The 26534-nt window shown below is 34.2% G+C and overlaps 1 long non-coding RNA gene across 1 annotated transcript; it reads right to left on the reverse strand.

Annotated features, from left to right (window-relative positions):
• Nucleotides 1-2357: 2357 nt before the first annotated feature.
• LOC308190046 lies at nucleotides 2358-23094 on the reverse strand. The gene is made up of 5 exons (XR_013946799.1): nucleotides 22040-23094; nucleotides 20361-20473; nucleotides 19890-19995; nucleotides 3166-3407; nucleotides 2358-2623 (listed from the first exon to the last, which is right to left on the reverse strand). It is a non-coding gene; the product is annotated as an uncharacterized lncRNA (long non-coding RNA).
• Between the last annotated feature and the right edge of the window lie 3440 nt (nucleotides 23095-26534).

Consider the following 26534-nt stretch of genomic DNA (forward strand, 5'->3'; position numbering starts at 1 on the left):
AAGACCCTGCGATCTGGCCCACTTGCTGTCAAATGTGTTTGAATTTGCCCAAGTGTGTAAATATAGCATATCCTTCCATCTAATCCTTACAAGATAAAGTCATATCTATAGGTGTGTCCAATATTTTTGATTAACATAGAAAATCAAAATAACTGATTATTGCAGAATATGCTGGATTATTTTTGGCATTACCATGCTACAAAAATAAAATAAAATAAAATAAAAAATAAAATAAAATAAAATAAAATGTTTTCTAGTTTTATTGCCTTCTAAATGCAATAAAACCCAGGAACTTGAAAAAGAGGAAAAATTCTTAGCATGAACATTTTCCTTTTCCATTTTTCCCTGCTTCATCCACTGGACTGCAGAGGAATCACCCCCATAACAAAAGGATAAAGCATATGTCAACTTGCCTCACCTACAGAGCCTTCAGGCAAAATACATCATTTTTTGGGGACTGTCAAATACTGAATAAATCAGAGATAAGTGGGTTAAAATGTCAGCACCCACTGGGACCAAAATAAATCTGCCGCATTTCTTTATCCAAGTAAAATGCTAACTGCTGTACCACCAGTACTTCCTTCATTCATTTAGGAAGACAACATAAAACTCTTAATGACTACATTAAGAGAGAAAGAGAGAGATAGGTATTTAAAAAAAAAAAAATAGTTGGATTTTTTTTTTCCCTCTCATAAGTCTGTGGAAGTCATCTTGTGTAAAAGGTTAGATAAGCGTGATGTGAAAGATGGTGTTAAAAGGCTTTCAAACTTTGTTTATTAATAGGTATAACCTTTTCACCTCTACTACATCTGTCACAGTTAGTTTAAATATCATTTATCTTACTGGTCACCTGATTTCTTGTTATTAGTACAGGAAAATGCCAAAAAAAAAAAAAAAAAAAAAAAACAGTCACAAATCCGTTACATAGAAATGAAAGAGAAGAATTGCCTGAGCCATCCTATTAAAACATAACCTAACATGGAGTAACTAAAGGCATTGAGGATAGTCTTTAGCTTTAAAAACACTCACTAGGCCATTGATCATTGAAGACAACACACAGTGACCTCACACAAACACAATGTAAACTCCCAAACTCATTGATGGCATTCCTAGCTCTCTGTCTGAATTTATATTGCCGCTCTGTAAACTGTTTGACATAAGTAGTGAAGGATGGAAACAGCAAAGGGCCTCCTCACTGTGATGAGCATACCACCAAATGCAGCTGGATGCAAGAGAATTAACTGCAGCTTACTTTGATGTTCAAAGAAATCTCAGGCCAACATATGTGTTAATAGAATTTTTGCAAGATTCTTGGAAGTATATTTTTCCTTCTGGATAGCCCAGAAACATATTAGAGTATAGAATTCCTAGAGTCTTTTCTCAGAAGGGGAAGAAAAAGAATGGAAAATGTATGCTGTTTTATTATGCATTAATCGTGCAGAAATTGATTGCTATGTAAGTCAAATTGTGCATTCAAGAAATGTGTACATATGCATTAATAAATGTCCATGCATGGTTTATGCTAATGATTCTGAAAAGTACCTTCTATATTTCTGTTTTTTCCTGGATGAATTTTTGCATAGGAGGGGGAAAAATCTAGCTAAAATAGTTTGCTACAGTAAATTTTTGAGGCAAAAATAACATGGCTTACAAAATACTGTAGACATTTTGCCTAAAACACCTATTTCTTATGCTGGCCAATTCTGAAATGCATAGGCTGTACAGAATTCCTGTTAGGAATTGTTGCTATTAATCAACACTGACTAAAAAGTAACACTGGAATTGTACAGCCAGACTGACTAGAGAACTGATCACATCTCACAGCTTTTGGCATGAAAGACATAGGACTTCAATGTGTGTAAAACTGACACACACTTATGGAAAAAAAAAAAAAAAAAGGGACGAACTTAGAGTATTTCTTTGCCTCAAATGGTTTTGTTACCTAGCTGAATTGTCACTCTCTTAGATATGCTGTTGAGAATAAAATCAGAGATATTTATTCTTGATAAATTTGAAATATAAATATTTATTATTTTCTTAAATAAATGCCTCTTTCCATCCTTACTCTCTTCCTTTCTTTCCCTCTCCCTTTCTTTTCCTCTCTCCTTCCCTCCCTTCCTTTACCCTCCTTTCCTTCCTTCCTTCCTTCCTGTAAACATCAGGAACGCACAAGAGCACAACCCTCAGTATTTTTTAATTTAATTTTCTAAGTATGTTTCAAATACTGATCAAATGTGTTTGTTTTCTAGTCCAAAATCATATAAATGAATTACGAGGCAAAATCCAAAAAGGTGAATACATAGAAATAGAAGAGAAAACTGAAGGAAACAGCAGAATGATATCATTTAATGTGCTAATTGTTTATTATTTTTTTAATGAATAGTTTTAATGCAGATCAACATTTAAAATAATGTATCCTCTTGCTTGGATTATTGTGGATGGAAAACTCAAGGATTGTTCTCTCTACAGAGAGACTGTTCAGTAGTTTGTGGACAACCTATTTTTGACATCAGAGATCTTTTTCTTGCAGCAAGTAATTGTGCAGGAAGGAGCTATCACTGGAAAGATCTCATATGCCTTTCTGTTTCCAAGCCATGTGTATTAGTAATAGGTAAGTTCCTTCCTATTCAAAAGAAAAAAGAAAAAAAATTAAAAAGATATAATTTTTACTCTGCTCTTGGAATGATGAAGACACCGTTCCTAGGGAGCTGATTGCAGTTACATTACAACCCATTGCTGATAGGTTGTGAGATGCTACTATTTGATTATTTCTAGCATAGACTGCTATTATTATGCACACTAAAGGAACTGTTATAAGTTTTACGACTTTGCAAAATTGCCTTCCTGCTCAGTAAATATGTCAAGAATCCAGAAGCATCTCTTAGCTTACAGGTCTCAGCACACACAACTTCTTTTAAGCTGTGAGAAAATATCTAGGTTGGTGCCCTGAAAGTTTCCCTTTACTACAGCAGACAACAGCTAACAGAAACTGTATGGAACACATACATGGCAAGCACAGGTACATCTATGAGAACAACAGCTACAAAGACATGTAAATATATAACATTTTTCTATAAATTGAAGTTGAAATAACAGATCTTTTATTTGGATTGGGCACGTAGGACACTAAGACTAAAACCCCTGTGCCATTCATTTTGTTGTTACCTTCCTCTTTATCTCTCAGTTGGCAGCTCAGCAAAATGGATAGCTGATAGGAGCCTCTATGGGTGGACCTTGTCTCACATACTAAGAGGTATGAGACATTCCTGCTTGCGCCAGACTTTTTCTGAAGTGGGGCAAGTCTTATGTTCCTCTAGATCTAGAAGTTTCAGCGTCCCTTTTTTGGAGAACTTTCTAGGCTTTCACATGAAGATTTTCCCTCTGAGGGTCTGAGGTGATCCAGGTTTCTGCAGCGGAAGAAAAAGATTAAATCTTTTTATTTATTTATTTATTTATTTTCCCCAACATCAGTCTTATTTGCTTCAAGTAGAGGGGCTAAGCATCTTGTCCTATCAACCTAGGTGTAGAAATCTACAATTTGCAATGAAAATCCAGGCAGATATTGACTCCTGTTTGATTTTGAATTTATTGCTCCCTGTTGACATAGCACCCTCCCACTTCTTCCAATATCCCTTCTATTCCGGAAGGGCAGAGAATTTGATTTTTTTTCAAATAACCTTTGGTAAATCTATCCATTTTATTTTAACTATATTTTCACAGCCTTTATCTTCCTTTCTCTATTCCTCCTGGAAATTCTATTCATTACTTATTCTTAGTTAACTATGAAGTGAAAATCACTAGAACTTCTCACTGGACTAGCTCAGCTCCACTAGCTGTTTCTTTCTTTTGATTACTATTAATCTGTGAGTGCACTGCTATACTGTACTAAGAACTTCAAGTCTTCTTTCATTTTCTCTTCACAATTTGCTTTAACATAGTAAAAAAAAAAAAAGTTAAGCATATATGTAAAAAAGACTTAACAGAACAAGCTAAGAAGGCTCTGCTGAACCATATAGAGACTATTTTCACCTTATGTGCTATGCACTGTACGTACATGCATTGCTTTGCAAACACATACATAACTGTGCAGTGCACACAGAACAAATCTTTCCTCTTGGCACCAGATTTTCTATGCAACTCTTCTAGGACCCTTTTGCATGGGGTCTTGGCCATGAACCGGTGGACCAATGATTTAATAAGACAAAATCATTGGACACATCAATCATTTCACTAATCATTTCTGAAAATATTTATACCTTATTACATATGATTTTTATCTGTAGATACCATAAATATTTTCTAGTAAAACTGCAAACTTGTAGATAATAAATTTGAGCCTAGCAACAGTTGTTTTCAACATTACTGAAAAGTATGGTTTAACAATCATCACAGAAGTCTATTCTTTCCATATTTCCCTGTAGAAATATTCCATGGAACATGAAAGTCTGTGGACTACCATTTGAAAATCATTGCCTTACAGTTTAGGAAATTTTGATAATTTTAAATAAAAATAAGTTCAGAGGTTGTGGGAAATTTTTCATATTAAGAATGATATTTCTCTTTTTTTAAAGTTGTGGTCTTAACTATGTCTTCTTTGTGATTTCACCATCTCATATTTTAAGGCAACACAGAGTGAAGGGGATGATTATAAAACTGTGTGGTAGAACTGGAAAAAGAGATGGGGGCCCACACTAAATTAAAAAAAAAAAAAAAACCATACTGGATGAGTATTTCCTGCTCTGGGAATGCAGGAAAATAAAGTAGTTGAACAGAACAACAGAACTGAGAAGTGGGATGGGCCAAGGGGAGCATTGTGAAAGGCAGTCACTGAGGAGTCAGTGCATAAAGCTGCTTAAACATGCATAAGATTCCTAAAGACGCTAAGCACCGAAGACTGCAGATGAACTCAGAGGGAGATATTCCCAAAGTCATAACAGTCTTATCCCACTTAAGGAATTCTAGAAACACTTGTGAACATCTGTAGGTACATGGAAATTTGTTGAAATCTGACCCCGTTGCTCCAGTCCCATATGTGAAGCCTCCTTAACTTCAGAGTAACTCTGATATATTCAGACAACACACACACACTACCAAATCAGTGACTCTGCAGAAAAATTGTCCTGATTTTTTCTTGTTTTTCATCTCTCTCACATACATACACAGTAGCACTTGATGAACAACCAGAATATATTAAACCATCTTAACTGAATAAGATGAGTCTACAGTGGTAACCTCTCCTTATCTGTTTTTTAATTCACTAGGTAACAAATCTGTTGCCTACAAGTCTATTGCATATAGAAGAGAGGAAGTACTTTATGGTGGCATAATTAAAAAGATTCCTACCACACATGTAATGACATGATCTCTGCTTTCTTATTAAAGGTTTCCTTTTCTTGGATTTACACAAAATTAATTGCACATGTGACTGTTTTTGCTGCAATATCATCCTCAACTACTTAGCACACCATCACGCTAACCTCTCAATTAACCCTTGTTTCAAGGGCTGTTCATTGCAGATGCAGCAACATTTCTTTTCTGGCAAAGGACATGCTTTGCTCACTGCTAGTGACCTTTGTTATTGCTGAAGATCTGGGTGTGTTACATATGCAGGGTCTCAGCTAATTGCCTAGTTGGTGTTGTAGATCCACAGCTTGTAGGAACCTAGAAACTACTCAAATATAAACATAAGTCCTATGTCTAACCAAACACTGAATTTGTCCAATTTTCTGTCAGTAAGCTTCACTCCAAAGTGTAAATCTTGTTTTAGTTGTCTGGAAGGTTAATAGACTTATACTGTAGGTGCAATGGACTCCTTAGCCTGTATGAGAGCAAAAGGTTAAAATAATAAAAAGAGCACAACCCAAAAGCTTTCAGAACATTGAAATAATACCATCTGAACAGAAGCTGTCTGTTATCTAGCACACATTTAGTGAGTATCTCCAGTAAAGAAATAGCATTAAATCTTCAAAATAAAAGACATCTGAGTCTCGGAAAAGAAAACTGACTAAACTGTGTTATAGAAATAGTGGTATAATGATAGCAATTACAGACAAAAGAAGAAAAAAAAAAAGTTTTAACATTAATTTACTTAGGATAAGCCAAACATAAGTTAAAAATGAGAAAGAGAGAGAAAGAGAGAGAAAGAGAGAGAAAGAGAGAGAAAGAGAGGGGAGAGGGGGGAGAGGGGGGAGAGGGGGGAGAGGGGGGAGAGGGGGGAGAGGGGGGAGAGGGGGGAGAGGGGGAGAAACATTCATAGGGTACTTTCTTGAAAGTCTTATCTATTTTTTGCATTATTACTTTTTTTGTTTGATAACCTGATAAATACTGATTTCAGTGCTATTTTCCAATTGAATTGCTCACATAGGTATATACTTTGTCATACCAAGGTCAGTCTCTTTGAATGCTCAGTCTTTAATACATAAGGTAACATATACATGAACATAAACATTTAAAAAAAAAAAAGATAACTCAAAATTAAGAATACTTTAAAAGAGACTATAATAATGGCATTTCTAAATTCTTGTCTTGTTGATCAGTGATATCCATCAAAAAAATCTTACAATATTTTTTTCATTTGCTATCACTTGATAGGTTGGTAGCTTTTTTCATTTCTACCAATCACAAACTATATTTTCTCTAGTTAATGAAAGTATATGATTCTAGATTTGATAGAAAATATCTGTAATTATTGACATTTCTCATGATGATTGTTGAACCTGTTTTTTCTTAACATCTCAGATAATTGTTAACTTTCCAAAAATAATTTCTGTATTATTTTGTCTACTAATAACTACCAGGAATTTCACAGCAAACAAGATGCATACAAAAAAGATTTTCACAGGAAAAAAAAAAAAAGATTCTCTCACAAGTGTATTCAAAATTCATAATATTATTATTACCATTAAATTGCTATCTCGAAAAAAATAAAATCAACCTTCCTAATAAATACAGTTTTTAGTGGTTAAGAGAGATCACTGTCCTGGATGCAGCTGAGCACTGGCAAAGCTTATCAAGGCCAACATAAAGAACTCACCATCCAGCTTCACTCTAGCCACTCTGATGACAAAATCAACTGAAAACCAGGCAACTGTCCCCAGAATAATAAACAATCATTTTAAGAATCCCTAATAATTTCTAAAGCACTATAGTCTTTGTTCTTAAACTTTTCTTTGAATTATCAAATAGAAAGTTAAATGAAAATAGGAACCAAAAAATTGTTCATACATTCACATGGATTCATAAGCTGGAATGCTATGCAGAAATGTGCATAGGGAACTTCAGAGGGTGACTAATCTCAGTCTGGGAAAAAAGTCTAAAATAAGCTGGTGAATCACCTTCTGGAGGCATCTTTTTCTTTCTATTAGTGTGAAGTGCTCAAAAGTAAGTTTTATACCAGCTGGCATTCATTTAATCTAAAAAAATTTAATGTTAGTGATAAGACACAAACTGACAACTTATTTTTGTTTTCTGTCATGCTAAACTGTACTTATCAGGCAGTAATGTTATTTTGACAATGGGAATATCATCTGGGAAAATGAAGTTTGAGGCTCATTAATGTATGGATACTGTTGATTTTTTATGCTGACTAGATACATGATATGCAACAGTAATTTAGATGTTTTCAGGATGAATGCAATGTGGGCTTCAGAACGTATTCAAATTTAGAAATGAGCTGCTCAAACAACAAGAACTTTATTCACTCACAGTAGCGCCTAAAAGGAACAGAAGTTAGTGAATTTGCTCTATTTGAAAATAGCTTAAGCAAGCATTAAAATTATTATTATTATTAAATCAGGATCAGCAATACTTGAGTACAAAAAAAGTTTTTTTTTTTTTTCTTTTTTTTCCCCCCCTTGGATTCTTGTGGCTGATTCAAGATGACTGATTCAAGAATGTTGTTATGCTGTGTGTCTAGTAACTATTGTCACTATTCCTGATTTTTTAGCCAGATCCAAAATCTTTAAGCAGGTATCTTCAGACACTTTCACCCTAATATTTGTAACATCTTCCTTAACAATGTCTGTTCTAGATGATCAGATTTATAGACAAACAGAGAACAGTAAAAGGATCTCTTATTTACACAGTTGGAAAATGTAAAAGTTATGTATAGAGTTTAGCACCATGTATGATTAAGGAAACCCAAATATTCAATAGGGTGTTTTTTTTTGTTTTGGTTTGGTTTTTTTTTTACTCTCCAGCACACTCCTACTCTTCTTTCCCATTCCTCCTTGCTCTTCTTGTTTCATACTGATTTTGTGGCATGTTTTAGGCAATGCAAGGCACACCTACATCTTCTACCTAATATTAGAGGACATCACTGGAAGAATTGTTTATGAGGGCTGAATGCAGTGAACTGATTGAGAATGGGAATTATTTTATTTTTATTTTTTAGAAGCAGGATGATTTAGACTCCATGGACAAAGGTTCAGTCATTGTTTCATCACAATCCCTTTCTTTCCGAATATCTTTTATAGGGGAATGTTTCCACTTTTTTTTTTTTTTTCCTTTAAGAGTAGGTTATCCTACTGATTTTGGCCACAGAAATAATTTATCCATTTATTTATCTCTGCTATATAATTTGTCTTTGCTATATAATGTTGGAAACATGTACATCTGAAGTTTAAGATTCTGCTTTACTCAATCTCCTTCTTTCTCGGAGTTGAAATGGAACAATAGAGGAATTCCTGAATAAATTCTGCCTCTTTAGGGAAATAGGTATAGAGAAATATGTATAACATGGTACTTCCATATAGCTGTGTAGGGATTTCTTTTTTCCCATCACCTTCTGAAAATGTTGGTATATTTAATGTTTTACGGTCAGTCAAAAAGATTATGTTTTCCAGAATCCTGTCAAATGAATATGATTGATGCATTAGTGGAAAATACATATTGAGGAAATTAGAGTTTTTATGCATTAAATATACTAACATTCCCTATTTCAGAGGTTTACAGACAAATGAGCAATTAAGCTATTTGATTCTTGCATTTCAATGTGGAAATTGATTTCAGGGAAATAAGGTGCACTATTTAAGGTGATGGTGGATGCCACAACATTTACATTGCACCATATAACCCATTCCTGGATAGGACTGTAAATTTTTGTCATTTTGCTGGGGAGCTTTATAGAGGAGAGGAAGAGAAAAAAAAAAAAAGTCTCAAAATGCGTATTCATTGTGGAGGGGAAAAGATTTTATCATTTCATTTGTTCTTCAATTCAGGAAAACCTCTCCTACAGTTCCATCTTAACAGTATTAATTATGACAGGCTAAGGCTCATATAAACTGCAGTCCTTAAAGAATATATAAGCGCAAAACAATTATTTTATCTCATAATTAATAATCTACTGCTGAAGTATAACAGAGATGCTCTAAAATTTAAGGTAATATTGTTTTGTATACTGATAATTACATTATTTTAATCAGTACTTTCTACAGAAATTCTTGTATAGTTCTTATATTGGAATTTTATTTTTTTTTTAATTAAATTTTATTAAATTCATACCAGTGTTGCATGGTATGAATTTTAAATTCTGTTTAGGACAGATATAAGTAAAATGGATAGTTATCATCTTTTTCTTGCTATGATTTGTTCTAGAATTTAACTTTTTTTTATATCTAATCCTCCAAATACTGTGGTTCATCAAGTAATCAGACATCAGCTGAGCTGTATAATTTTTTGTTTGTTCTTCATGCATTGACCATGATTTGCAAAAGTATATCAACTGTGAACCAAACCGTCCTGCAATTGTTTTTGCTAAAAGCAGATGTATGGTTACCACAGTTCAGATATTATACACTAAATTTAAGTCACCATTATCTAATTTCTCATTTGTTACTTTCTAACTCTTCACATGGGTAAAAAGGGGAGTAGACCACAAATGTTAAACTATACATTTATTGTTAGTCTTACTAAAATCTAAATAAAATAACAAAAAAAACGAACAACACTAAGAACAACAACAAAAAAAAAATCCTATCATTATTAGTTCACTTACAATTATATTAACCTTCACCAAATATTCATGATTCTTCTAGTCCAATTTCTCTATTTAATGGAAATCAGATGGCAATAATAATAACATTAAAAATTATTATGTAAAACTTATTTTCTATGCCTTTTCCCTGCATGTGCTCTTTTCCACCACAGCTCTATATCCTCAGGCCAGCAGAGAGAGTCTTCCTCAGAAGGAGCAAGACATCTGCGGCAAGTAAACAGCATCCCCAAGGAGAGTCATGTTGATGATGGGATTTCTTCTTTTCCTTTGCTGTGAGCAGTATAATGTTAATGGTTTCTTTCTCCTTCCTGTAGGGTCCAGGTGGGGATATTTTTATACATCTTTATAGGCTGCACATTTTCATACCTTGCACTTCCTTCACTCTACAGTATACTTCCGTGTAGACTATATCATATGTTTTACTTATCTTAAACGTTTATTCTTTACTCTCTTCATTATTACTAAATCAGTGTTGCCCATCTCCCACTCCTTTAACTGATCATGGTTGAGTTTGGTCTCCAGTTTTGCCCTGTCTCTTACCTTCCATGCCCCACACAGCATCCTGTGTTCCAACTGACATCACACCACATCTGTATTACCCTGACACTGCCTCATTATGTTGGGGTCACTTTTTTTGTTTTGCAAAGGGTAACTACTTGTTAACACTATCTATAGAAAAATTACAACTCATTTTTGCACTATTACACAAAGACAAGCAAAAGTTAAACAAATTAAGAAATTGACTTCCGGTCATTAGGAAGTTGTTACAGCTTATCAAGGTAGAAAAACACTCAAAATAGGCCAAGAAAATTTCAGACAAGATCTGGCAAGTTATCATACCAGATGTTCTTCCCTGAATTGCTCTGTAATACCCAGTTTAGTGTCTTTAAAAACTTTACATTTTTGCTGACTTATGTCTCCATACAATGTAGTTTGAATGAAATATATGTATGGGTCTCATGACTGTTTTAACTGAAGAAGTTCAATGCATTCTTGCACTCTTGCCTTTTATCAGTCTCTTGACCTCCAAACATACTGTCTCTCACAAAAGCCCTAGAGGAAAGGATTATTTTCTACACCAACCTACTAGTAGTGAAGTATGAGAGATCTTAACCAGATAGCATACCACACAACTAACAGTGCTGAGGAGAGTATTCTAAAAATATTTTTGCCCTGTATGTCAAGGTAATCACTATTAAAATAAACAGGAACTTTTGCTAATTCTCTCCAAAGACCCCCTCCTGTCATATCTATTTTGACAGGATGTGTTATCTGAGTGCTGTGTGGAACTTTCTTTGCTTTGCTATTTGACAGTCTAGGTTCTGCAGTTCTGTTCATGATGTCAAGCCAACAAAATCTCCTGACATTTCATGTAATAATTTTTCTTTGCCTAAAATTCCCATCTTAAGGCATGATATGTCTCATATTTAGGATCATTTCTTACAAAGATTCAGAAGCACTGTCTGATTCCTTAGTAAGCTGTCAACAGTAATCAAATGTCGTTTTGGAACATTATTTTTTGCCCTGCATTTTATACATTGTTTGGTTTTAATCAAAGTTATGTAGTTTTAACTCACTCCATATGTTTGTATTTTTTTTCTTTTTTTTTTTTTTTTTTTCACTGTCTCCATTTGATGTCATCTACTGAAGTTTTCCCAAATAAGGCAGAGCAAGCAAGTTGGTCATATAGAAGGAACAGTTACTATGGGATTAGCTGAAATATCAAGGAAATAAGCATGTTATGCTAATACAGCATTTTTTCCCTGTGAATCCATGCGTGCACCTGCTTTGCGATAAATTCCTTTATTGCCATTGGGTTCCTGTTGGTCTTGGCACAGATTGGACAGGTGCAATGGAAGGGCACTGCACTAATTTTTCAGAGATTCCTAGGAGCTTCAGGATTTCAACACATTCAGAAAACCATGTTTTAGTAGAAACCTTATCACCTCCCCTAGAAAGTCTGCTATTTTTAAAAATCAGATAGAGTCTTTCTGCCTCATCTGACCTTTACTTCGATGAATTCCTTCAACCGTCTGGAAACAAAAAGAAGTCTAATGAGAAAAATGTTGTCTATTTAATGTCTTAGAGAGAAAGAAGTGACTAGGACTCAAATATTGGATAAAAGCAAGTCAAAAAAAAAAAAAGCAGAAAATTCTAAAGTAAGAGTGACATTACAGTGAAGTAGCTTCTCTGCAATGATTCCTCTAACACACTTGAAAAGCTCTACTGACATATTCAAGTTTTGCTCCTAAAACCTGATGCAATATAAAAACAGGCAACACAAACAGTTAGAGTGACAATGGAATGGAATGATCAAAAAAGAACCTAGAGAAGAGAAAGCAACGAGGAAAATTCATTCTTGCTGGAACTGCAGCTTACTAAATATGTTTAAACCAAATTATATAATTATATTGCTATCAGTATATTTTGGATGTTTCATTGTAATTTCTAAATCTATTCCTTCATTTCCTTTTGAAGTACAGCCCCCCCCAAAAAAAAAAAAAAAATTATATATAGATGATTCATGAGGTAAATTTCCAAATGCAACTAACATTTAGGTCATTAAAAATAGCTGATTATTAAGCTGTCAATGAGAAAATTGACATTGCTGTTCAGAGAAAAGAAAGACTTGCTGTACTTTGTATTCTGGGCAGTGACAGGAACAGTGCCTATTTTCCCTGTAATAGTCTCAAGCAGAAGTAACACACTTTTTTGTCTAGTGCTAAGCTTGTTATAAAAATCATTGTAACGTTGCTGGCTACACATCCTGTGCCAAACATAGTACCTGGTATAGATTTGCCACTATTAATCCAGTTAGTGCACATACTTTTGGACTACCCTGGGAATCTTTCATTCAATAAAAAGGAGAGAAGGAGCAGAGCGTCCCGGGGACGAGTTCTCCCATTCCTCTGTGCTTAGAGGTGAAGCCTAAGGAGGATAAGGATGGAGTCAATAACCGCTTGGAGAACTCAACAGATGCAAGTCCACAGGACCTGCCAAGTTGCATTCAAGGGTGCTGAGAGAACTGGCTGATGTGTAAGGCCACTTCTTACATCTTCCAAAGGTCGTGGAGAACATAGGAAGCTCTCTTTTGTTGCTCTCTTTTCAAAACAGGCCAAAAATACAGTCTAGGGAACTATAGGCTGGTCAGCCTTATTTCAGCCCCTGGTAAAACTGCAGTGTGAGCCTTCTTAGGCCTCATTTCTAGGCACATGAAGGAGAAGAAGGAGACCAGGACCAGTCAGCATGGGTAACCATGCTCGTAAACAAGTGTAAATCATTCCTGACACACTTGATTGCCTTCTATGATAAAATGACCAGGAATAAGGAAGATGGGAGATTGGTGGGAGTCACAGAATCACAGAATCGTAGGAGTTGGAAGGGACCTCAAGAGGTCATGGGTCCAACCCCCCTGCCAAAGCAGGTTCCCTAGAGCAGGTTGCCCAGGTAGACGCCCAGACAGGCCTTGAATATAGCAAGGTATGCCTCACACAATATTCCTTTACTGAAGGTGGAATTTTACAGTCTGGGTGAGTAGACAACTGGATGGTTAAAAAACTAATTAGATAGTCAGGCTCAGAGGACAGTCATTGATTAGTAACCAGTAGAGTATCACAGGTACGTGTCTTGTGATCTATCCTCAACGTCTTTAAGAGGAAGACAGAAATGGAGCATACACTGTATAGAGCTATGATGGGCTCTATATAGATGCCTCCTCCACTCTGGAGGAGACAAGTGAATGTGCTCTGACCAGGTTTGCAGGTGACACCCAATTTGTGGACAAAGCAATATGCTCAAAGGTAGGGCTGTCATGTGTCAGTCTGTGCTCAATGAAAGGAAGTAGAAAAACAGCTGTTTTCGGTTCTCATGAGTTTCACATTTTCCTTATTTCTGAATCACATGGGATAAATTCCCATAGTTCTAATCTGACCTTTTAGATACAGCTGAAATACAAAGGAGAACTTATACTCAGCCTGATACATTTTGAATAGTTCTGAGTTGAGAGCATGAACAGCTACCAAGCTTGAGCAAGTATTTTCTCAGAATTTGTGTATCAGCCCATTTCATTTTAATTAGACCAAAGCTTACAAACATTGCTCAATTATCCAGTCACTGCTTACTGACTACTAAGTGTCAAAAAGCCCTCAAATGAGTTTGCTTTCACCTGATTGCTGTTTTATTCATATGATTCCAGCCTGAAGGAAGGAAAAAAATATAGCTCTTAGAAAAGTTGTTTTCTGATAGATACAAGGTGCCTCACCTATCACATTTGTAAAAGCCTACCTAGATAATTATTGACTCATTACAGCTTATTCTTGTGAGAACCACATTGTTAATAATGTATCATTACTGTGTAGACCTCAAAATAATGGTTAACTTGCAATTCTTTCATTAATAAACCAAATATTTTGAAATATGTCAAAGCCAAAATTAAATGTCAAAGAGGAAAAAAGATTAATTTACCTATTTAATCTAAATAATACTACTTAATGAAATGCAGGAAAAAGTATAAAATATCTTTGGGAAGTCAGCATAAAAAATTTCTTCATACTTTTTTTTTCTTCATAAAATGTGAATACAATAGAACATTTTATAATCTATATAAGACTTTTCATATCTGTAATTATCTGTACCTACAAAGTGTAACAAACTGTAACACACACACAGCAGTCAATCTTCCACCAAAAGCAAACTTGCCAATGCCTAGCCCATGAGCCACATCTCACTGATCATATTCTGGTCTCTGGGACAATGGTGATGAATTCACTGATGGAACTGTAGAACTGATCTGTTCCAAGACTCCTTCCCAACTCAAAGAAAATTTGTGCCTATGAACCAGATTTACAAAGCGGACTGCAGACAGTCTATTTTTGCCATTCCATATGTCACATCATAGATTGCAGGACAAAGCAGTACAACCTTCCTCACCTCTTACCACTCCCATGCCATTTCTAAATAGTGCCCACAGCTGAGCTTGCCTACAAACACAAAAAGCATTCCCCAGTTGCACAGCAATTTCAGAACTGGTATTGAAACATTAATAATGATGCCATGATTCAGAAATTTTGAAAACATTCTGGGGTCACAGTATTGGAGGGTTGTTCTGCTCTAACAGTTACTGTATCACATCTGCTATTGTGGTTATATCTTCTTCCACTCATAAATCTAACATACGTATCTTTTATGTGGAAAGAAGGTATCCACCCCTCCCAAATTCCGTGTGGACTGGCCTGGCTTTTCTAGTTCCTTCAATATTGTGCATAATATCTTAGATCTAGAAAAAGCATTGAAGAACCTTTTTTTTATATATATATATCATTTACCCTTTTTCCAGAAATCCCTTAAATAACTAGCATTCAAGTCTTTCCAGTAAAGCAAGAATCAGTGACAGAAAACGTACAGACAATCACTTGCTGGTGTACAAGTAAGGCTCATCTTCTAATGAAAAAAATAAAATTATGTGACCACATAATTAAACTATTAAACTCTGTGTACTCGTGCCTTTAAAAAAAAATAAAAAAAGAACTAATTAAGCCTTCCTGACTCACCTAATTCTAACATTGGATCTATGTTGGATTCAACCTTTACAATCTTAAAAAAAATAAAAAAATTTAAAAATATCCTATTGCAGAATCACACTGATATCTTCTTGGCTTACAAACAACTTTGGGATCCTATTACAGCACTCTGGTGAATGTCTGACTGGCTGGTGGGAATGTGACATCCTTGTTTCACAGCTGTCAGTTCACTGCAGGGAAAGGATGTGAGGGATATTAAGATTTAGGAATCCTGATCCTATTTATTTATTTTTTTTTTTTTCACAATTAGAGACAACCCTGTCATTGTTTCCACAAGCCCAAACTCCTGCCTGCATCTTGGTCTTCATCCTAATCCAAGGCTTTCTCCGGTACTGCCAATAACATTTCTATTTGTTTAGAAGAATCTCACAGTGGCTTAAGAACAGTAAGTAATTAGTCTCACACATAAATCTGGATGTGGATATGCTCCCAGTGGGGTTGCTAGAGCTGACCAACTACATGACTCCTCTTCCATGGTGTGAATAAGGCACATACCTCAACAGAGAGTGCTAGCAGGGTGGAAAGATTATACCCTCTTTTACTTGATCTCTTCTTATTTTCTATTTATTTATTATTCAGTTCTGAGGTGCTTTGTATGATCTCAGGCAGGAAGCTGAGACAAAAACAGTGGTTAAGAGCTAGCATATAACATTGTGCTCATCTGTTTGGTTCTGCAGGACTGAATACAAAATTTTGTATTTAATATAGTTGCTATGTCTATGCACAACTGAGGATATAAATAGCAAAAGCAGGATACAAGGAATGCAATTTAAATAATCTGAAACTGTTTTAAAGAAGGCATCTGGAAACTATCTGGGAATAACCCATGAGGGTGAGACTTATTCATAAAAACATAATGGAACAGCCTTGCACTGAAGCAGAAGATAAGAATCCTAAATGTATCAGATAAAGACCCAAGTCAAGGTGATAGTCACATTTAGAAACTGAAAATATTAGACCATTCCAGATCAAAGTTAAAAACAGAGACTAACAAACATATAGATTTGTATGGACAAAAGAAATGATTATGAGAACAACAATGTCCAAATAAGTGTGTAAAATTTGTTAGTGATCAGAATCTGAACAGCTCAAAGATAGGAAGAAAATAATGGGAAGACAGAGACCAAACAGGATCCATGTTCAATATAGTTAATAAATAAATAAATATTAGTAACAAGGAGCAAGATTCAAGTTCATAATGACAGGAATGGACTAAGGATCTAATCCAAGGAAGAAAGTACCTCTGTAAGAGAAAAGAACTGCAACAGAAGTGCAACTCAGATCTCTAATATATCCAGAAGCTGGACAGAGCATAATGCAAATGTGCTTTAAAAAAATAAATAATTAAATTGTTTGAATTAGTAGTGAAATGAAGCTAAACACATTATAATCAAATTATAATCAAATTATTTATGTATCTAGGTATCAAGTTGGAACAATATTCCTTCTTACAGCTCAAAGATAGCTTGAATTTGCCCACTATTATATATTATTATATGACAGATACAGATGGAAAAGTAGGACTTCTCTTTTAACTGCCAGATGAATATAGAGCAGTTACAATTCCAAATACAACACATAATGATCATTAGGAAAGGAACACACTTGTGCTGCCGGAAACACAAGAACATCTAGGATAAGATGGTATGATAAACAGCTGATGTATAATTACAACATATTAAAGAATGCCAGACAACCATATGAGAGAAAGTTGGATAGCCAAGAATCACAGCCCCAAGAATAACTTTGGACATATGGCATATGAAATGGTCAGGAGAGACAACAGTCATTATTCATGAACAAGCTGTAAGATAGCTTGTTCTCACTGTGTGTTGTTTTGCGCAGTTTCAGTTGTGTCATCTTGTGCCAGTATAGAAACTACTCCAGTAATGAATGCAGTTTAGAATGAAATCTGTAACTCCCTGATCTGGAGTGACTTTGTGTTTTGCCTGAGTCTGGAGCTACCACTAACACTAGGTGACCTTTGTGACACCAAAAGGGACTGAACTGCTAAGGTCACTGTTAGTGGGAACAAAAATTTGAAAAGAAACAGCAGACTGTCACAGGCTTTACACAAGTGTTCCAAAATCTTCTGTCAGTTGTTAAAACTTCTAAGTTTCAGGAAGTTTTAAATTAATTATGATTCACCTACTTATTTCTCTTCAAATAAAATAAACTATTTTGCTTTGTTAACAAACTAAAAAGAATAAAAAATAGGTGTCGCCCTAAACAGGTGTTGTTCCTGTGAAAACTTTATTTTTATCTTTCTTGCATGGAGCTCTTCTACTGAAAAGATCTCAGAAGAGATGTTACATTTCCTGTTAAGGAATAAAATTACTAAGAAAAGGAGAACTTAATAATTATTTAAACTTTGGGGTTGATTTTTTTTTTCTGACAAAACCTTGATGCCTACTAAACATTTTACTATATCTATATTTAGTTAATATATTGTTATTATTATTACATATTATTATAGATATTACTATATCTATATTTAGTTAATTCAGATTTATAATAATCTGAAATATTCAGTTGTCGTTTTTCCATAGTTACTTATTTTGTCAAGCAGAAGAATATGAAAGATACTTAAGAATATTTTCTACTGGGTGGGAAATGGAAGTATGTTACAATTTTTAGTAACATGTATAGTCATTGTGCTATTTAATAGTAAACAATTTGGTGTATGATTTCTAGTCACACAAACTCTCTTGAAATTCAAGTCACTAGGAAAGCTATTTAAAAATGAAAATGCTATTTTGCAGAACAGCATTTATTATTTGCACAAACCAAAGATATAGTGAAGAATTTCAGAGCTTATATTCAATAAACATTTGTTTCAGAAATAGTAATGAGAACTATGTTCATTTAACTCCTTTTTTTTTTTTCTTCAGTCAGAATAACTGGGTAATAAAATAGTTTATCTTTGATCCATCCTAGCAATTTTGTGAGTGACTTATTTCTGTTTTACCACATTGTTCTCTGACGTCAGTTTCTGAGTTGATCTGTGTGACCCATTTTGTTATTGAATTTACCCCAGAGTAATGTGGACCAAGAAGAAAATAATTTCTTGTTAGTTTATGAGACAATCACTGATGTGAGAATTCCATCATTATCACTACATAGCCTCAGTCAAAATTACAGATTATTAATCTAGGTTGAAAGAGAAAAACGGAGATATTTTGGTTTTATTTTCAGATTCAAAAACATATATATATATATTTAAATCAGTGATATATATATATATATAGGCTATTTATGTTTTTATTCCAGTCTTTTGCATATTTTCCTACTAAATGAAATATTAGAAACGAAGATCTGAATGGTGTTTGACATAATGGGAGGACACTAACTCACACCAGATTACATTCTGTCACTGTACTATAAGTGGTGCAGATGCAGTTATGAGGCCAGTAAGTACCAATGTCATCACACACAAGTAATCACATTTTCTCTGTGTGTTGTAGAGAGTGATCATCTACTTAATATAAATCTTTTCCTTTCCCACTAATCCATCTGGGTGTTCACGAGGAATGAATAAATTGTTTATTCATCATAAAGATTAATTTCAGCTGGTGCTGCTTTGCTTTCTGTAATGAAAGGGAAATAAGAAAGCAAAACAAAACAAAATGCAACAATCTTTAACTGAAAGAGTAGCTTCGTCTCTCTTATTCCATGCAGATGGTGCTGTTTACCAGTTATCTCTCAGAGCAGGGAGGAGACCAAAGCCTAGATGAATTACAGCTGGTTCAAACTAATCCAGAGAAAAGCTGAAGTTAATGAGGAGAAGAAAAGTAATTTGTCAAAATGTGTGATTACCGTGATCTCACAGCTAGTCAAACTATAGCCCTACTAATAGTCTATTCTGCAGGCAAAAATCCCATCTTTGATACTCAAATCATAGTGGTGCCAAGAAAGTTTTCTTCGTGAAATGTTTACAAACTAACCCTTCTCTAATTTCTGATTGAAAAAAAAAAATCAACTTTCCACTTGAGAATTAATCTTTTTTTCTCTATCTTTTAGGACGTTACAACTAGCTGACTTCAGTTGGAAGGGGAAGGTCGTGCAGGAGCTGCAACTAAGCTTTGTTATGAACTAGCAGCTCTAAGGAAAGAGACAGGGAAGTGAACCCAGTCCAGGTATTCCATAAGTCACAGGGTGTCCCTCACCTTATCCGGACAGATTCACACCTATAGACTTTATTCAGTCAGGAAGGTAATCATCTATGGCTACTTAGTCTGAGAGACTGACCAGGCAATATTTCTTGATACAATTGCAGATGAATACCAACAAGAAGTAAGATGACAAACATCACTTACATCTGAAAAGGTCTAGATGGCTCTGTGCTATGCAGGGTGAATGCCTCTTCATAGCATAGTGGCTTGAAGGAAGAATATGGCAGTAGTTTGACCAAATATCCAATTGCTGTAAATAAATGAAGAGCAATTTAAAAAATCAGGGAGGAGGGAGGAAGTAATCAGCTGCACACGTCTGTGATTTCTGGATGTAAGGGATTTGTCTTTTGGTAAGCTTCCACATGAAACTGCTGGCTGCCAGCAGAGCTGTGGTGCAAACAGCAGCCACATCTGTGTGAATTAGACTTTGCTTTTCAGAAGCAGCATTTCTAAACATTAGCAGAGAAATCTTCCCTTTGTATAATGCAGTTCAGTGTATATAAAGCACATTATTATTCTTGGCAGAATAAATTACTAATATTTTCTTAGCCACCAAAGTGAATACAAATATCTGTTTTACATGAAAAAAAGGCATATGGATTCTCATGCACTTACTTTGCCTCAGGTACTCAGGTGAATTTGGAGCATGCTGACCTAAGATCATAACCTTCCACCCATTTGAATGTCCTTTTCTCATATGGCTAGAGAGTTTATGCATTCCTTAGCACCTACAAGAAGATTTTTATTTACTGATTAGTGAAGTGAGAAGTCATAGTTCTTAAGCTTAAATGCCATTGCTGGAAGGAGGCAAATGTCACATTCATATTAAGGAAACACATGAGAAAACACACAGTGATGTAAAGGGGCTTGGGCTAGACATATGAGTAGTCACCTTATTGACTTCCAGGCAATTGCAAGAGTTAAGAACTGACGAGATAAAATCAGCTGCTAGTACCCATTTCTTGGAGACTGGGTTAGACAAACATCTGTGAGGAATCATTGATCTTGCCTTCAGGCAAAGCAGTGGACAACATGACCTCCAAAGGTCTGTTTCCAGCCCTATTTTTCTGTGATAGTATAATGAGACCTAAATTTCCTTAGGAGGATCAGGTGATTGAGCAGAAGCCTTCTTGTTAAGTTAGCCATCAGGCTTAAAAAGATTTTCACTATTGGCTGTGTAAATATATATTTTTTAATCTGAATTTTTATTGCTTTGATTATTTTTCCATTATGCTAGCATAGGTGTGCACTATGCTGAATACCTTAGGCAAGGTAAGTCCTCAAGGAGAGTATTAAAAATCTTATTGGATTAATGCATATTTTTCCCGATATTTTTGCTGCCTGCAGACAAGAATAATTTTTTTTTTTTTCACCCTGGCCATACTGATTCTGAAGTAGAACAGCTTTAGGAGTCTGAAAGTGACAAGGAGCATAGACCCTATTTGCAGAGAGACCTACCCTTTCTGTATTTTAGGGTATCCATACTGTATTGTAGGACAGCTTGATTTTTATTTCCTATTCCAGTTAAAGGAAAAAAAGAAAAAAGAAAAAGACGCAATTACATACAGATAGCTCTCCATTTATCCAAAAGGATGTTGTTAGGAAATATATATATATATATATAAAAGACCACAGTTTCATTAAATATATACATATATATATATATATATATAAAATTATATCTTCAAGTTGTTGTTCCTTTATAAAGAATTAAAATATTGGCATTCCTTGACAGGCAGAGTGATCACTTGATAAGATTACACCGATAAAGTGACGTTCATCATTTTTCACACACAATTAAATACAACAAAAGTAATATTTTAAATAGATAAGCAAGCACACAATGGGTAATTATGTGTATGGAGCTTTCTGTGTTATAGTGTATAGAGCTTAATTAGACCTTAAGGGACAGTGCAAATTTGCTAATCGTATGTGCCAGTCACAGCCAACATTTTGTACCGAAGTTCCAGACTCCTGTCTACATCTGCACATAATTTACTTATTAGTTTAAATGCACAATTTCAGCTCTTTAACATTCGGTTTTGATTGGTTTTACTGTATTAATGGGATAATAACATCATTCATAATCAATGTTCTCCAAATGTAAATGATTTTAATTGTTCACACATAATAGTGTTCTCTATTAAAAAACACATACTGATGCCTAGCTGAGAAAATTAATTTGCTGTGTTTGTTACTATAATGAAATAAAAGTTGTTCCAATTTAATGAATTCAGCAGTAGATTTCATAACTTCATTATGAACGCAAACTCAATTTTCTGGGGGTAACTTACCATTAGTTCAAATGAAAAGATTCATTCTCTGGAAAATTCAAGAGTCACTGGTTCTATTTCTTGGGGTCAATCCAATTAATAAAATGAGAAATATTTAACAATGCCATGGAGTGAGTATTGCAACATGCAATTGAAATAATTCTTCCTGCTTCTTGAATTTCAGAGTTTCCCCAGCTGAATTGGCTGAATTGCCATTTAAAAAAAAAAAAAAAAAAAAAGTTTCTCAAGGGAGAAAACAGAAGCTAAAAGAGAGAGAGAGAGAACATCATTTAACTGTTTTTATGCTAAATTATTATTATCATTGCATCTTCTCTTGTCAACTTGAAATCAGTGGCTCTGTTTTTGTTCAGCAGATCAATGGAATAAAATGAATTACTGAATTCTAAAAGTTTATACTTTTAATGCAGAGATGTGGGAAACATCAACACTGAGGATTACTTAATATGTAACATACTTCTCCACTGCTGGGCATAAAACTGTAGATATTAGAGATATTAGTTCTGACATCTTGTGGAAAAAGCTAATATAGACAATGAATTTAATTTGATAACTGACATCTGACATACAGGTGTTTTGTTTTGTGTTTTTTTTTGTTTGTTTTCTAGGTCTTAAAACCATCAGTTATTAAACTTTGAGGCTCTGGGAATGAAAACATGGGGCTACCAGAATAGAAGTGAGCTAACATGGCTAAAATGAAAAATGTTTTCTTGAACCCTGATATCACATAAATTCCTCAATTATTTCATATGTCCCATTTCCAATTAGCTTATTATTTATTTACTTAAAGAATATTTTTGGCATGTTTCTGGGCTCCTAAAGTCCTTCAAGAAAGTAAGTCCCAACCCAATAAAAATTGTAGGTATCAATTTAACAACCTGTTTTATGTGTTTTTATGCATCTTGGTATTTATGTTCACATTCTCTGCCCTGTGCCTTTCCAGAACATATAATTTAGTTAAATATTGGAGTCAATATTTCATGTAGCAGGTCAGGATTAACAAAATAATGCTGTCTTCAGGCCTGCACACAGAACTAGAACTTTCACAATATATATATATATATATTTATTTTTTTTCTTCACAGTTTTTAGACTTTAATTCATACCTAACTACAAGCATATGGGTAATTCTTACTGAAATAAATGGATAAAAAAATTCCACCCAATTAAAACTATATTGTGAAACTCCAACCTAAAGGTAGTTTACTACATTGAGTTACTCCTACGATTCAAGGAAGGTTTAAATTTGGCTGGATTTAGTAGAGAACATTTAATACTAACCTTACAGGACTGAGCTATGTCCGTTTTGAACAAATGGATGGGTGGTAGATTAAAGGGAGAAAAAATAAGGCATTGTTTTCAGCTCTGACAGTGTCATTGGCTAGTTCACAAGATACCTCATTCTCATTCATCTTTCTGAAATCAGTTTTGTAAATTCATTAAATTAGGGCAGTTCGAAAAATTATCCTGCCTTTTTAACATTTAGTCTCAGTGAATGGAAGCTTCAGACTTTTTTTTTTTTTTTTTAATAACACTTGAGAAGAATGACATATTCTTGGATACCCTCCAATTCTTGGTAGTGTGATAGACTTTTTTCTATTTATAGAGAAATTATACCACTTCAGTAGACTACCATAATTGTCTGTGGAATTTTCAGATTGTTGCATTGTGCAGTCATCTTCAAGTATCTGCCAATTTTTTATAAAATTCCAGTTTTCCATGGAATCCGGTTATTAGCACCAAAGCAATCTATTATATTGCTACATTTGAGTTTTATCTCATAGCAATCCACAGTTAAACAAAAACACACACAAAAAGATTCTCTCCTGAGTATAGTCCAAAGACAAAACATTTAAAGTTGTATTAGCATTGATAACTAATTCAAACTTTAATGCTTAAGTAAATAAAAAAAATAAATAAGCAAACTGTGTGCTCTCACACTGAATTTACTTTTGCTCTCATTTGTTTCCCCAAGGCATAAAAAAAAAAAAAATACTTCAACTTATTATATTACCACCCTTTTCACCCCTCTCCAAATCCATCCATGAATAGCCCTTTCTCTTTTCCCCCACTACAATTCCATAAGCATCTGTTTGCTTCTCTTCTTATCCTATAACAAGAATCCAGCATATGAAAAATATTGAAAAGAATGGTTTTCATTCATTTTAACTGGAGAAGTGTGAGAAGGAAACCGTCTGAACAACCAAACTGCCTGTGTTACAAATTGCATGTTAGACTACAGATGAGTTCTGGCAGGATCTTTTTGTTTTCTTTTCTCCCCCAAATACCCAAAGTTTTATTTCTTAGCAGAGAACTAACTAAATAATCTTAAATGTTCTTGGTGATGACAAGAAAAAGAAAGTTGCTTTTAAAAATTTCCTGTTAGTGTCACATATATATAGTTACCAAAGGAGGGGCGAAATCACAAATAGTGATATAAATAAATAAATAAATAAAAAGAGTGAAATGTCAATACCATAATAAGAACATTAATGAAATAACTTGAGTTTCAGATTTGAACAGATATATATATATATCTTTCTTATAGTAGAATTAGAAACTAATCTTTTGCATAAGCAAATTCCACTCTCTAATATGAACCACCTTTTGTAAAGCTGCACTTCCTGAGATTGATTTACACACAGAGGTAGAGGAAAATTTAAATTTTATACTTTGGTCTTCTTTGTCTTTTGTGTTTTACAGAGAGGATCAGGTTTCAGGCTCTAGTGGCTTCCTAGCTAAACTCTACAAAACTTTGTAGTACATTTTTAAAAGTAAGTTTTGTGTAGGATCTATAATAAGGCATTTCAGGTCAATTCATTAATCAGTTCTCTTAGGATTACTTTAATTACAGTGTTCTGAAACCAGAGGGAAAATGGTAAATGCTGTAGCACCAACAGACCAATATTGTTAATTAATATGGATTGCAACAGAAAGTGTTGACTAAAAAGGCTTAGATGAATTATCGGAGGGATAATGAATTATGATCAAGGGGGGTTTACTAAAAACAGACCTGCTAACAATACTAAAATTCTATGCACTTTCTAACACCTTTAATTCACTTACAATCTTTACAAGCATTAATTAATTCTCCAAACATTTTAACAGCTTAACTAACTGTTAGTATTAAGCACACTGACACTTTATCAAATTGAGAGACCTGCCTTAAAAACAATAGTATATCCTTGGGAAAAGATATTGACTATGTTGTTGTTGTTGTTGTTGTAGTTGTTGCTTGCTTGTTTGTTTTCTTAGTTTTAGTATGCCAGGCCTCTTTCCTTTAGGACCCAATCCAAAACCTACCAAAATCAGCAGAAAACATTCAGCTGACCTCATGGGACTTTGAATTGCCCACAAAGAGACAAATCAGACTGTTAATCAGGGCTATTGCCAGAAAAAATATTAAATTGCAACAATACAGAAAACCCGTGGTATTGTGGGTAAGGACAAATTGTCCTTTCTCCTTCTTCAGGGTAGTCCTTGGATGGTAAATGAAAATCTCAGGGGAAAAATACATTTTATGATGGTTTCCCCCTACAGCACTGGATTGGTGCCAAAGTGTAGTATGACAACGTACCATATTCTTTTTGATTATTTTTTTTTATGAAAGAAAAAAGTAAGATCTTATTACTAAATGACAACTTTTCCAAAAGTATTGATGACAACTCCATCTAACTGAATTATAGTTATTTTGTGCCTCTTTATAATACCTCAAATTTTTTGAAGTATTACATTAACTTATTCCTTTTATCACTCTTTTTATGCATATGCTTATTTATATGCCAGGAAATATTTGATTTGCTGACTGGTTTTTTTTTTCTGTGTACTGTTTTAAATATGCAGTGGTTCACTTCCAAATGTGGTTACATTTTGGTTCTAGTGATGCCTCTAAACATGACACTACAGGACAAAATCTTCACATATATATAAAAAAATAAAAATAAAAAAATTGACTTTGACTTTTTGTATGCAAAAAAAATTATATTGAATGTGATGTATTCTATGATCTTTTAGTATGGAAAACACTTTTTTGTAAGATGTATTGTTATTATGACATGATATTTGTACATTATTAAATTCCTTTTGCTTTGATAGGTAGTTCAGTTATACCAAGTAGCTCACAATGATATTTTTTTTCCAAATTTTACCTCATATGACCAAATATTTGTGGATGAAATGCTTTGATTACAGGGCCAAATTGAGAATTTAGAAATCCAGCCTTAAATGAAAGACTATCACATACATATGACAAGTTAAAATATATGGAAGAAAAGCAAAAACAAAAAAACAAGTATGAACTAACCCTGCATTTTTTAAGTAAGCTATTACTTTAGCCTATGAGTAGAAAATTTTAGCAATACTTAAAATGAGTCCTGATATCAAAAAGGTTGCAGCTAACCTGGCAAAATGGAGCTCTGATTGGTCACCAGAGGGCACAAAATGCCTTTGAATGAATGTAAGTGGAAGATGTACACCAACATGTTCATACTAAGTCCCT

The sequence above is a fragment of the Anser brachyrhynchus genome (assembly GCF_964034855.1).
Source record: "Anser brachyrhynchus genome assembly, chromosome: 2".
In the NCBI taxonomy this organism is placed as follows: Eukaryota; Metazoa; Chordata; class Aves; order Anseriformes; family Anatidae; genus Anser; species Anser brachyrhynchus.